This window comes from Danio rerio, chromosome 15, assembly GCF_049306965.1.
Source record: "Danio rerio strain Tuebingen ecotype United States chromosome 15, GRCz12tu, whole genome shotgun sequence".
NCBI lineage: Eukaryota > Metazoa > Chordata > Actinopteri > Cypriniformes > Danionidae > Danio > Danio rerio.
The window spans coordinates 43,057,197-43,071,668 of record NC_133190.1 but is presented as its reverse complement, the minus strand read 5'-3'; the positions used below and the strand labels follow the sequence as shown (position 1 = coordinate 43,071,668).

Sequence of the window (14,472 nt, the reverse complement as noted above, 5' to 3'; positions counted from 1 at the left end):
ATTTTAATGACATTACTTGTGTAAACGATTCAATAATTCAATTTGGACTAGCGTTGGGTATTGTTTGGGATTATTTCGATACAAGTGCTAAATCGATACTTTTGAAACGGTACCAGTGCCAAAACAGTTACTGTTTGAGACAAAATTATTTGACATAAAATTTATATATTTTAATAATTTTTAATTGAACAATATAATTAAAATTTTAAGTTTAAATCAATTCACATTTTATATATTTGAAATGCATTAAAATATTTCATTTCATCATTTGTTTGTTAGCATGATTGCAATTTTTACGTTATCCAATTAACTCTACATTAGCACACCACTAACCTGTGAAAAGGCTTTCATGAAAATCATTGAACACCTTTTCTCTAGGGTTAAGGCTTGTGACTATGTTTACATGGACATCATTAATTCAATGACTTGCCTTATCTGAATAAGACAATAATATGATTAAGGTGTTTACATGAGTTGTTTTTTTAATACTCCTTTCATGAGCCCGTTTTACATGTTATAGCACATAGATCCATTAACAGTTGCGTCACCACGCCATACAACGATTCCTCGGAAGTTTAATCCACATAGCCAAGTTTAAGTCAATGATTCAGTGATTCATTCAAATGAACAGTAATTTGTTACATTAATTAATGCAAAAACAAAATAAATCGATTTATGCGAAAAAGTTTAGTATCCACCAACAAAAACTGATTTATAAATTAATTAGAATTAATAAATTATCTAATTTGCATAAAAGATTCAATGATTCACTATTAAAGACATTATTTGTGAGATTCAAGAAGTTGTCCGCGATGTGCTATCACACCCGTACCATTAGTTTTAAACACAAATCGCAGCCATACGCATCTCTTGGCACATATTTCACAGTTCTCAAATATATAGCCCTGGGCACAAATTAGAAATGAGCCTGTTTGCCGTAAATGCTATAATCTATTAATTAATCAACTAATTATCATCTCTAAATGATTCAATTCATCTATTAAATGATTCACTGATACAAACTGCTGAATCCAAAACCGTGAAAACAGGAATGCGTGTTATGAAAGTAAACAGGGCCACTTGTATTTGATATTTTCCAGTCTCAGCACTGAAAGGCAGAGGGCTGCTCTTTTAATGTGCTGTGCAAGCAGAGACCCATGACAGAGGAACTGTACTTAAAAGATAGTCAGCCTTGCAATTAAAGGCAAATGTAGTAGCAAGTCTCTCAACGCATGTCAGAATGCCAGCGCCTGTCTTTTATCTACAGGGAAAACAAAGCATCTTGAAGTTAATCCTGCAAACACAGTTTTGGACGGATTTCACTCGCTTCTGTCTTTTTTGCCAGCATCATTTTATGCACCACGGAAAGACTAGAGCGGTTTGGTACACCAAAGAAATTTCTTCCCATAAACCCTTATGACAGTTTCTGTAGTGTATAACACTCCCTATGTATATTAAAACAGATTTTAAGATTCTCTAAAGAAAATGAGAGCGGTGCTTGCCCATGCAAAACGCACAGCCCCATTTGACATTACATTCACATTTATGCGGTTGCCGGATGCTTTTATCCGAAACGACTTGCACTGCATTCAAAGTATACATTCTGTCGATTCACGCATTCAAGGCAGGCCAAAATCACCCAATCTGCACAAATTGAAATATCATTCATGTGTGTGCAACATAAACTGTGCGGGACGAGTTACATCTAAAAGTTAAAAATAACTGAGTCGAGGATGAGAGGTCTCATTTTGAGGTTCACATAAAAACAATTTTATAAGCCTAATATATACATTATATGCATAGAAAGTATCTGCTTTAATGTAGCAAATAAAATGTCAAGGTATGGGTGAAATAATATTCCATCATTTTGAGATCCAGAGATATATTTGTATGCACATTTTATACCTAAGGTATTGTTTATTTTTACATTTCAGACACATAATATCTACATATCTGATATATCTACGTATCTGTTTTGTGTGTTGTGTCTGCTAGGCTCTTTCAAATATTTACTGTGTATATTGCATATAATTGTGTATATTGTGAATGTTTATAATATTTGTAAAATATTTATGTCTAGATGGCATCTGTAGGTTGCTCCACTAGTTTCATTGTACATGTACAGTGACAAAGTACTTAATGTGGAAAACTACTACTTTATTAAAATATATAAAATACCAAAACTAAATATTACTCAATTTCTAATAAACAGTAAATGTCAAAACTAGTAAAGGTTCTGTTTTTAAAGGCTCTGTTTGTTCTTTTTTTGCAAATGTTGGCTTGTTTAGGCCCGTCTTTTCCTTGTCTTAATCAGTAATTTATTGACAAATTCATAAGATTTTTTCAAAACAGCTGATTCATTTAGACACTATTACATTTTTTTTATGAGTAGTATTGTCGAAATAAGTAAAACGTAGAGGTTTTAAGGGCTCTGTTTTTTATAGTTTTGCTAATCTTGGCTGGTTTAGGCTCGTCTTGTCCCTGTCTTAATCAGTAATTCATTGACAAATTCATACATTCATTAAAAACAGCTAATTAATTTAGAAACTACTATTTTTTTAATGAGTAAAAATGTCGAAATTTGTAAAACCTAGTGGTTTAAAGGGCTCTGTTTTTTCTTTTTTTCTTTTTTGGTAATCTTGGCTGGTGTAGGCCTGTCGTGTCCCTGTCTTAATCAGTAATTCATTGACAAATTTATATATTTCATTCAAAACAGCTGAATCCTTTAGAAACTATTACATTTTTAACGAGTTGTTGTCACGTCAAAATTCATAAATCCTAGTGATTTGACTGGCCTTGTTTCTTTTTTTTTTTTTTTTTTTGCTAATCTTGACTGGTTTAGGCCCATCATATCCCTGTCTTTTTTCAGTAATTCATTAATGAATTCATAAGATTCATTCAAAACAACTGATTCATTTAGAAGCTATTATATTTTTAACGCGTAGTAATGTGAAAATTTGTAAAAACCCAGTGGTTTGATGACATTGTTTTTTTTTTTTTTTTTTTTTTTTTTTTTTTTGCTAATATTGGCTGGTTTAGGCCCATAATGGCCCTGTCTTAAATAGTAATTCATTGATGAATTTATTCAAAATGGCTGATTCAATTACAAACTATTATAATTTTCAGTAATGTAAGAATTAATACAACCTAGTGGTTTGAAGGGCATTTTTTATTCTTTAGGCCTGTTGTTTTGCAGTCTAAATCAGTAGTGATTCATTCAAAACAGCTGATTACTTTGGAAACTATTACATTTTTAGCAAGTAATGTCAAAATTAGTAAAAACCTAGCTTTTTGATGACATTGTTGTTTTTTTTTTTTTTTTTGCTAATATTGGTTGGTTTAGACCAGGCATGTCCAAACTCGGTCCTGGAGGGCCGGTGTCCTGCAAAGTTTAGTCTTTGGTCCGACCTGGGCTAGCTAATCAAGAACTCACTAGAAACATCCCTGCAGGTGTGTTGAAGCAAGTTGGAGCAAAAATCTCCAGGAAACCGGCCCACCAGGACCTAGTTTGGACACCCCTGGTTTAGGTCCACCTCGTCCCTGTCTCAAATAGTAATTCATTGACTCGTTCATATGATTCATTTAAAACAGCTCATTCATTTGCAAACAATTATATTTTTGATGAGTAGTTATGTACGAATTTGTAAAACCCAGCGGTTAAAGGACATTTTTAATGATTTTTTGTTAATCTTAGCTGGTTTAGGCATGTCATGTTTATTGTCTTAATTGGTAATTCACTGACAAATCCATACGATTCATTCAAAACAGCTTATTCATTTATAAACTAAGCAAGTGACTCTTTTTGAATCAATCGATAAATCATCAACTTGCTTGATTAATTCATAAATAGATTTTGAAGGAAGAAAGGAAGGAAGGAGGGAGGGAGGGAAGGAAGGAAGGAAGGAAGGAAGGAAGGAAGGAAGGAGGGAAGGAAGGAAGGAAGGAGGGAAGGAAGGGTAGATGGATTTTTTTTTCTTCTGCAAATCATGGTAATAAATTCTGAAAACTGTTCAGAAAAAAATGAAAATCTTTATTGTTTCAATGCATGAAGCTCTTTTTGTCTTTAACACACATCCAGCAGTATGAGAAGGCTACTACCGAAACTAATAAAAAGAAAACTCTGTTTAGCAAACTCAGCAGTCCAGTTTTTCGCAGTGATAGACAAGCACAAGTGTGGAAGCCTGATTGATTAGGAGGTGTTTGTCTGAACGATCACATTATTTCACCGACACAGTGTGTCGGAAGAGATATTGTCACAATTCCACTGTCAGACGGCGGAAAAGTCTGAACAGCATCTCTATAAAGCAGCTGTTATTGTCTGTCACACCGTGGATAATTATCGTTCGCCATTGTGCAAACGCAGATACATTCATTCCTTCTCTCTGTCTAAATCTCTCTCACACACACAGTGGATTTGGGAGTCTGTCGCAGTGCATTTTTTTTTGACTGACTCAGTGATGTGGCATTGGGTCAATCCAGCGACACACATGCCAATCAAACACAAATCCGTATCAGCAATCCGCAGACTCGCTGTTCAAACACACTCGCTCTTTCTCTGTCTTTCTGGATGTCACGCAAGCCAACAGGAAAATATCTGTTCTCCCTCCTCTCCTCCTGAAGAAATCACTTCAGTTTTTTCACTACAAACAGATCAAACCGCTCCTCTGAGGTTAGTCACACCTTTCCCAATAAAAATTAGTGAGGAAGATTTTAATTAGTGCATCGATAGTTTTCATATTTACTGTAAATTGTAAAATAAAAGGCAAAAAAAAACATACTCTTCAGTATTTATTCTAGTTTTTCAGTAAGCATAAATAATGCATATAAAAATGCAGACTCTATTAGGTAATATTATTTAATCAATCTAATAACAAGCAACAACAAATCTGCCAGCGCAGTAAGACCAAAGACGCCTTTTCATTAGATATTCTGTGTAAACATAATTTACTTTTATATAATGAAATTTCTAGGATATTTTTTTATCTTTACCAGATAATTTTTTTTAAAAATAAAGAAAAAAGTATCCTCCAAGTGCATAATTACAAACAGTATTACTGTTAAGTAGAGTTCAAACAGTTTTCTAAATTATACAACTTCTGCACAGAGGACGAAAAAATATTGAATATTGAAATATATATATATATATATATATATATATATATATATATATATATATATATATATATATATATATATATATATATATATATGTATATATATATAAATAAATAAATAAATAAATAAATAAATAAATAAATAAATAAATAAATAAAATATATATATATATATATATATATATATATATATATATATATATATATATATATATATATATATATATATATATATATATATATATATATATATATGTTATTATTATTTATTTATTTTCCCTTGGCCTAGTCCATTTATTTATCAAGGGTCACCACATTGGAACGAACCACCAACTATTCCAGCATATGGTTTACATAGCAGATGCCCTTCCAGCTGCAACCCAGTACTGTGAAACATCCATTCACTGTGGCCAATTTAGTTTATTCAATTCACCTACAGCGCATATCATTGGACTTGTTAGGGAAACCGGAGCTCCCAGAGTTTGCGTCATTTATCCATCTACGAACATAATGACAGCTTTTCTGATATGGTCAGTTAGCTCACTTTGTATGGTGTTAAACTTGTTCAGTTTGAGTCTGGTAAAACACATTTAAACAAAAGAGATAAAAGCAATGTAAAATAAAGGTAAAACTATGTGGTCGCACTTTTCTTTTATGTTTGCTGTGTTGAAAACACTACTGGTTGGGTGTTTTGCTGGTCTATGAAGATCATTAATCATGATCTGTATGACTATGACTAGCTCGGAGAACATGCAAACTCCACACAGAAATGTCAATTGACCCAGCTGGGATTCGAAACAGCGACCTTCTTGCTTTAAGGGGACAGTTCTAACCACTGAGCCACCGTGTCGCCCATATTGTTATTATTATTTGAATAGTATCTATTTATTTTGTATGCTGATACTTTGGCTGATTTAAGCCTGTCATCAATGTAAAAAAAAGTCACTATAGCCCACCGCTCAACATTGGGATTTAAATATGGAACAAAAATTGGCTTCAAATTGAAGAATGCATAGCAAAAATGTGAAAATATTGAGAATAAAATAAAAGGTTTAGCCTATTAAAATCAATTGCCTTCACAGAAATTAAATTAAGTGATAAAACTGTTCTTTTTTCTCTGTATTTAAATATTAAATAATGTTACTATAGCCATTTTGTAAAGAGCAGCAAATAATTCTCTCATTTTGTTTTGTTTAATAACTAAAGTTTCACTGTAAGAAAGCACGTATATATAGGCTAATAAAAAGCATTCGATTTCTTAAGTAGCCTAACGGTTTATGCTCATTTAAGAGAAAATGAGTTGTGTTTAAAATAAAACATGCAGGATGGATATGTTTACTTATCATTAAGTGTTTTGATGCGTTTAAACACACACCCGAATCCCAAAGTGTCCACTCTTTAAATGGCAAGTGCAGAAGCTAATCTGGGAACAGTGTGTTTAGTCAGCACTGACACATGCATTGACGGATTCAGAGTTTAAAAAGAAAGGGCGACAATCATTTTTATATTCAATTCAACGTGCTTTCAAGCCAAAATAAAGTGAAAGCACAATTCTCTTGACCAACCCTTGCAGTTACATCACATCTGAGATCAGCTCTGTGTTGATTGTACTTTCACTTTTCATAAGAAATACTTAAATGGGATGATAGCGGGAAAGAATAGTAAAATATTTGAGAATCCCAGCTAAAACAGGAGTGTATGCTAAAGCCATGAGTAGTTCATGGAAAATTCCTTCAATTATTAATTCAAATAGTCAAAGCAGCAGAAGCAAAAAAATATATATTTTTATGCATTAATTTTTTTATGCAAGGATCAATCAATCAATGACACACCTGGATTCATTCAAAAACAAAACACTGCAGTGCTGCTCTAAAACACAAATATTCTGCTTTGTTTTTTTGATGGCACAAAAAAAAAAGACAACATTGTGTCGAAAATCACCAAACATTAACCTCTTGTTGAACTCTTGTATAAAATTAATTTCACATTTGCGGTCACGCTCACACACTGACATTAGAGAAAATGGCAGATAGCACTAAGGTGATATTATTTAACAGCTGTGCTGAAATCATGAGCAACGCATTGAAACCACTACAAATGTTTAAACTGCATAGCAGCATGTTAAAATAACAAACAACAATTTAACAAGCACATAACATGCTAAAATCACTGCGTTGCCCTTCATATGCCACCTCTGAATCAGCGAATGCATGTATAAGCGCTGACTAATGGACGTGCTCTATATGATAAACTGATTGCAGATCAGCTCCTGTACATGCCATTTAAAGGGGAGCGAAAGTGGACAGTTTGGGATTTGGGTGTTTAAACAGACAAATACACTTAATAATATGCAAACATGTCCGTCCTGCGAGTTTTATTTTAAACAAAACTAATTTTATCTTAAATCAACATAAACAGTTACTAAAGTAATCTAATGCTTTCATTATACACTCCCAGAAAAAAGGTACACGGTGATACAAATAATGTTCCTTGAGCAACAGTTTTGTACATTTGTAAAAATGGTACATTATATAGTACAGAAAAACCTCTTGTGATACTATTTTGTATACTATTTACTAGTCTTTTATGGTACAACTGAAATGAAGGTACACAATTGTTCCCATATAAAAAGGTACCTAAGTGTTGAACAACTTCTTTATTGCAATGTCTATGAAAATAAATATATAACTGGAAAGGCAAAGTGATTTATGAATAATTTCCATATAAAACAAGAATCATCATTTAAATGTGTTTAAATAAACTTTAAAACATTAATTATTAAGTTATATAATACAATATTACAAAATAACTGGTAAAACAAAACTATAGGTATTGTAAACTAAACATTTAAGGCATTTTTAATAAATGTTTGGTAAGCATTTTTGACTCTGCCAAGGTACAAAGTGTCTTGTCACTGTGGTGGTACCTTTATGGATCAGATTTGTACCTTGCACAAAAGGTACACTATTGTATCTGCAGGTTTTTAAAACAAAGGTACATTTTGGATTTCCATGGTACAAATAATGTCCTTAAAGGTGCAGTAGGTGGTCTGCCAAAATGCTAACCGCTTAGCATATGATCTTTGGACGGCGGGGTGGGACTGTGATTCAAAGCCACACCCCCTGAAAACACGAGCGCGCACCGCATCACAACAGCAGACAGACAACCCACTAGTTCATGTCATTCACCAGTTAGTTAGTGTTAAGCCAGTGGGCGTGCAGGACTTACATTTATTAATTAGCCCACTTAGATGCTATCTCAGAGCGAATATTCAGAGTAGCATGGTAAACAGTATAGGAAGGCTGTCATTGTTCAAAAATGACCCAATGTAAATATAAAAGCAACTTCAGCTCAATAAAGCAGGTTAGGCAGAATAGCGCTATTTACTGATGTTTTGTTGTTAAACTAAATATAAATCTACATTATTGATGCTGTAAAAGAACCTTATAAAACTGAAAATAGTCACATCATTCTTTCACCGGGAGATTTCAGTGGCTGAACAACAAGTCTGTGCATATAAGTCATTCATAACAACACAATCTAACATTAGCTTAGCCTGACTAAAATAGTTTCAAAACAGAACATTACCTGTCTAACAGTAACACTTCAGCCATGGTGTCGTCCTTCCTCCAGCGTGCTAAAGTAACTCCAATGTTGTTTGAGATTTTTAAAAGTTTCAATTCAGCATTTGATTTCTCCCGTTCTGTCTTGTGACAGTGCGGCGCTTCTGCAGATGGGCACGCGCGAATAGCGGATCTGTACCTTCTTTGCTACAACTTTGTACCATTTTTTCTAAGAGTGTAGAGCTGTGGATTTTTAAAGGGACACCTCTAATCAAACAAAACAAAATGAGAGATTCATTTGCTGCTCTTCACTTGTTTGACAGAGGTGTCACTTTAAATGGCGTGTACAGGTCGGCGCCAGTGGTGTAGTGGTTAATGTGTCGACACATGCACTCCGGTGCTTGCGGCGACCTGGGTTCGATTCCGCCTCACGGTCCTATGCCGATCCTTCCCCTCTCTCTGCTCCCCATGCTTTCCTGTCAATTCTCTGTACTGTCCTATCAAAAATAAATAAATTAATAAATGTACAGAAGCTTATCTGTGATCAGTTTATCATGTGGGGCGCATCTGTCAGTCAGCGCTTATACATGCATTCACTGATTCAGAGGTTGCATATGAAGGTCGATGATCGATCCACAGCTTTAGCGGAAAGAAAGTGAATGCAGACATTTTTGTATTAATTTCAAAGTGCTTTCAAGATTAAAATAGATAAGAAATATGGGAAAATATTGATTACAGTGAAAATACTGATGATAATGATAGGATGGTAAAATACGGGAGAATCCCGGCAAAAACGGGAGAGTTGACATGTATGTTTGCGGAAAAACAGTTTTGCGAGGGAACACAAAACATACAGTTCCTCGCAAAACATCTTTACAAACGCAAAATCTTGATAAAAAATATTTTTCTATCATTGTTTTTTTTCTACCACCCAGATTGTTTCCCCACCATCACGTCCCTTCCTGTTCTCCGAATATTTACAACACTGCAGTGCTGCTGTAAATAATTTTCTCAAATAAAGCACTAAATAAAACAATTACAATTAATAATAATATTAATTTGTTAATAATAACAAAACCACTCAGACAACCTAAGCAAGTTCTTAAAAAGACACTGAAACCACGCATTTTCAGTATGTTCTTGAGCAAAAATGTGAGATGTAGCTCATGTCAGCATCTAATTACGTTTACACAGATAAGTACATTTTCACAACCTCATCTTTACTCGCATAAATCCTACTCTCTCAGTATCCTCTGTCGTTGTCAATAGTTAGCGCTAATGGATATCTGTCAGGACGGACGCTCAGAGAGACTGATGGAAGCGCTCGCGGTTATGAAGATGAATGTATATGTGGTTGTATCACTTTATGAGCGACTACCTCATCTCCGCCATTAGCAGAGCAGATCTCTACACTCAGAGACCCTTCCTCACACTCACTAATGACATCTGCTCCTCACCGCAGGATGCCTTCTCAGAAACCAGCACAAACTTTTCATACTCCAGGTCACTGGAGAGCAAATTGTAATTAAACTTTTAGAACTATAATATATCACTATATGGAGCAGCTTGATGTAAGGCTGGACATGCAAATGTAACATGAATGTAAAATCTACAGTTTAGACTAAATTATTATACGGTGATATATTTTTATTTTTATATATTATATTATATAATCTTTTTTTTCTGACTACTGCATAAATGTTTTTTTCCTTGCTTCTTCAAACTACTCAAGCTGAAATGAGACAATTGTTAAATATTTTTGACAACTGAACTATTTAATGTTAAATCCACTTAAAATTTGTTAACTGAATCAATGTGTTAAAATAACAATTGTATTGTGCAAAATCGTGCATTTGTGACATAAATAAACCGTGTGTTTGACAGAGAAAACTTTTTAAACACATTTTTATACATAGTTTTAATAACTAATCTCTAATAGCTAATTTTTTTTGATGGCATGACGATATATAATATTTTCAACCCAGGGTTATTCTGACTACGTAACCCCTATATACATTTCTGGAGAGCGTCAAATATGTCCCCGGAGCAGTTTATGCTTTTTGAGATCTCAAATTTATCTCGTGAGTGCCATTCGCACCTGCTCTTCTCCTTCCCTAAACCCAACCGATAGTGTTTTCAAAAGCAATCCAGAAAAAGTCTTCGTGGAAGCCTGATTTTTTCTTATTTTACCATATTCTCATCTTGTTATTTACTTGTTTATTTTAATTTCAAATTTTTTTTTTTTGGCTAATTTTTGTCTTAACAACTTTCTAGTACCGTTCTTCGCCAGACTCAAACCCCACCATCGTGATCAGCTCCACGTCACAAGTCCGCCAACGTACGCGGCAAGCCACTGGACAAACTGGTAACAGCTGAAAAGCTGTCCATATCAAGGTAAGCGGTCAGCTAGTAAGCACGAAAAAAAATCGACATCATAGCACCCTGTAGCATTCCTTTCAAAGATGAAATTTAGCCATGCATACCTCTATAGCTACATAATTCACAATCTCCAGTAATGTATATAGGCGGTATGTTTTCAGAACTAGCCTATGTTGAATATTTTACTAGCTATTTTACAAGATACTAGTATTCAGATTAATGTTAGACTTAAAGGATCATAGTAGGCTAATAAGTCTTTGGACAATAGTGGTTGTTCTGTAGCAAATATAAAAATCATATACACACACACACACACACACAAAAATCACTATAATTAAACTGTACAAATAAGGAATTGAAGAATTTTGAAAATATATATAACAGTTTACAAAAGCCTAAATTTACTCAAAATATATTTATTTACTTTATACCACAGACACCAAGTACTAGAATAGTGTGTGTACTCATGTACACGTTAGATGCATGTATGTACACACATTAAAATAATGCTGAAATTTTTTAATGAGTACTTGTTTTCATGTTGTCTATTTAAAATAAGTCATTAGTTTTGGTTTTACTGTATTCAAATTTGCACTGCATGCAGCAGTAAAATTAAAATTTTCAATGTTAAAAGTATCATGAATCCTACACATATTGTACAGTATATGCACAAGAAAAAAAATTAGTGTTGTAATTTAATGAAGGTACACAATTGTTCCCATATAAAAAGGTACCTAAGTGTTGAACAACTTCTTTATTACAATGTCTATGAAAATAAATATATAACTGGATAGGCAAAGTGATTTATGAATAATTTCCATATAAAACAAGAATCATCATTTAAATGTGTTTAAATAAACTTTAAAACATTAATTATTAAGTTATATAATACAATATTATAAAACAACTGGTAAAAAAAACTATAGGAATTGTAAACTAAACATTTAAGGCATTTTTAATAAATATTTGGTAAGCATTTTTGACACTGCCAAAGTACAAAGTGTCTTGTCACTGTGGTGGTACCTTTATGGATCAGATTTGTACCTTTCATAAAGGTAGACTATTGTATCTGCAGGTTTTTAAAACAAAGGTACATTTTGGTTTTTCATGGTACAAATAATGTCCTTAAATGTGCAGTAGGTGGTCTGCACAAGAAATATGTACAGAAGAAAAAAAAATTGTGTTGTAATTTAAGTCATGTCAAAACTCTGATATCTGATTGACAATCCTGCTTAAGATTTTCATTCGACAATCCACAAAACTTCTTTGCATCTAAATGAGGAAGAAAAAATAACTTAATTTTTTTATTTAATTTTACTGAACTGAGTTCAAGCTCGACTCGCATATAGCAAAAGCCCCAGAATGCAAATCACAGACCCATCAAGTAAAACCCTGAAGGCTAATGGGCTTAGCTAAAACGCTCAGACAGATTGAAACCAGTGTCACCCAGCAATGCTAACACTTTACCTCCCAGCACGATAAACCTACCTAACCGCGATGAAAGGCTACGAGCAAGAAGCTAATGCTCTTTTTAGCAGCTGCTAGCAGTGTGAGCTACAATAAAGCCGCTAGCAGGACAGCTGCTTTTGGCTACAGTTCTGGCTCTAGTTGTGTTGTTTACTGTGATGATGAGTGAGCGTGGACTGCGGGTAGTTTAGATCCGAGTGTTTTAGTATCAGTACAGCCACAAAAGGGTTGGCTAGGAATTAAATGTAGTGTCGATTAAGAAGGCCAGTGGTCAGAGCACATGGCCGCTAGCCAGACTGAGCATGTGTGCCTGTGAACTCACTACAGCGTGGCGGACGCTAAACTGGGCCAGTTTCCAACACAAGGCTGGAAATCCGTGTTCAAACACCTCTCTGTTCATACCACTGCCAATGAAAGCTAAATTGAATAAAATTAAGAAAAAAAATGGTCACACTTTAGAATAATGACCCATTAGTTAATATTGTTAACTTTACGTCAGAATAATTTTGTATACCATTAATTAATTAATTGTAATTCAACTTACTTATGCATTATTAAAATCCAAGGTTGTGTTTTTTTAACATTAGTCAATGCACTAACATGAACAAACGTTATTTCACTTAACATGAACTAGCATTAACAAACATTTACAAATACAGTAATAAATATATTACTAATATTTTGTTTATATTAGTAAATGCATTAACTAACAATGAAATATTATTTTAAAGTGTTACCAATAAAATATAACATTTGAAAATGCAAATAAAATATTATGAAGATCAAATTATTAAAACTAATATTAAATTAAAAATTAATATTATTTAAAATATATTAAATAAATACATTTTCCCAAAGATGGGTTGCGGCTGGAAGGGCATCAGCTGCGTAAAAACGTGTTGGGTCAGTTGGCGATTCATTCCACTGTGGCGACCCCAGATTAATAAAGGGACTAAGCCGACAAAAAAATGAATGAATGAATAAATAAACAAATACAGTAAAAACGAATAGACATTACAAACACAACTACAAGAGAAACTGAATATATGAAAATAAAAGCTCAATTAAATTATTGCTAATTATAATCAAACAAATGTTTCTAAAATAAGACTTAAAAATTGCTTGAGGGGGTGGTCCACTACGATATCATATTTTAAACTTCAGTTGATGTGTAATGTAGCTGTGTGAACAGCTATCTCTAAATGTAATATGCTCAAAGTTCAATGCAAAGGAAGACACTGGCTTCCAGAGAGTTGATACATCAGGGGTAGTGAGATCACAAGCGGTTCAGGTTACATGCATTCATAACGCGCATACACCATGCAGCGAAGGGGTGTGGCCAGAAGTGCTGTAATGTTTAAGCAGAGAAAGCTAAAATGTCATCCAAACGCTGTTGTTTCCACAGAGCTTCTTCTGTTTTTGTATTTGGGCTTCCAAAATATATATATATATATATATATATATATATATATATATATATATATATATATATATATATATATATATATATATATAGCTAGCATTTAACAAAGGACAGCTTTTAGAATCTCTCCCAGTTTACTGCTGGATTCGGTTAAAACTCCTCTAACCGACGAAGCTGTGGATTGTGAGCCACAATCTGTAAGTATTTTTATTTGTTAATATTGATTATTGCATGCACAGTTTTTTAGCGTTAACAATATGTTGTAGCAAGGACGTAAACAAGGATAAAACGCAAACCAACTGGAAATGCTGTTTCTTTTAGCTCACCAATCAGAGCAAGCACATAATGTTAGCTGACCAATCAGGAACTAGGAAATATGACAGTTGTTTTCATATTAGCGGAGTAGTATATATTGAAAGTAAGATGTATGAAATAGGTGATATTCTAAAAGTGAAGCATGAGAACACATTACTTTGCATTTTATAAACACAACCAAGCACTAAAAATACACTCAGAACCACCCCTT

At 33.5% G+C, this 14,472-nt stretch overlaps 1 long non-coding RNA gene across 2 annotated transcripts in view; it reads right to left on the bottom strand.

Annotated features, from left to right (window-relative positions):
* LOC141377911 (uncharacterized) overlaps nucleotides 1-14,472 on the bottom strand; it is a 71,898-nt gene that overhangs the window by 13,687 nt on the left and 43,739 nt on the right. The window lies entirely within an intron of this gene.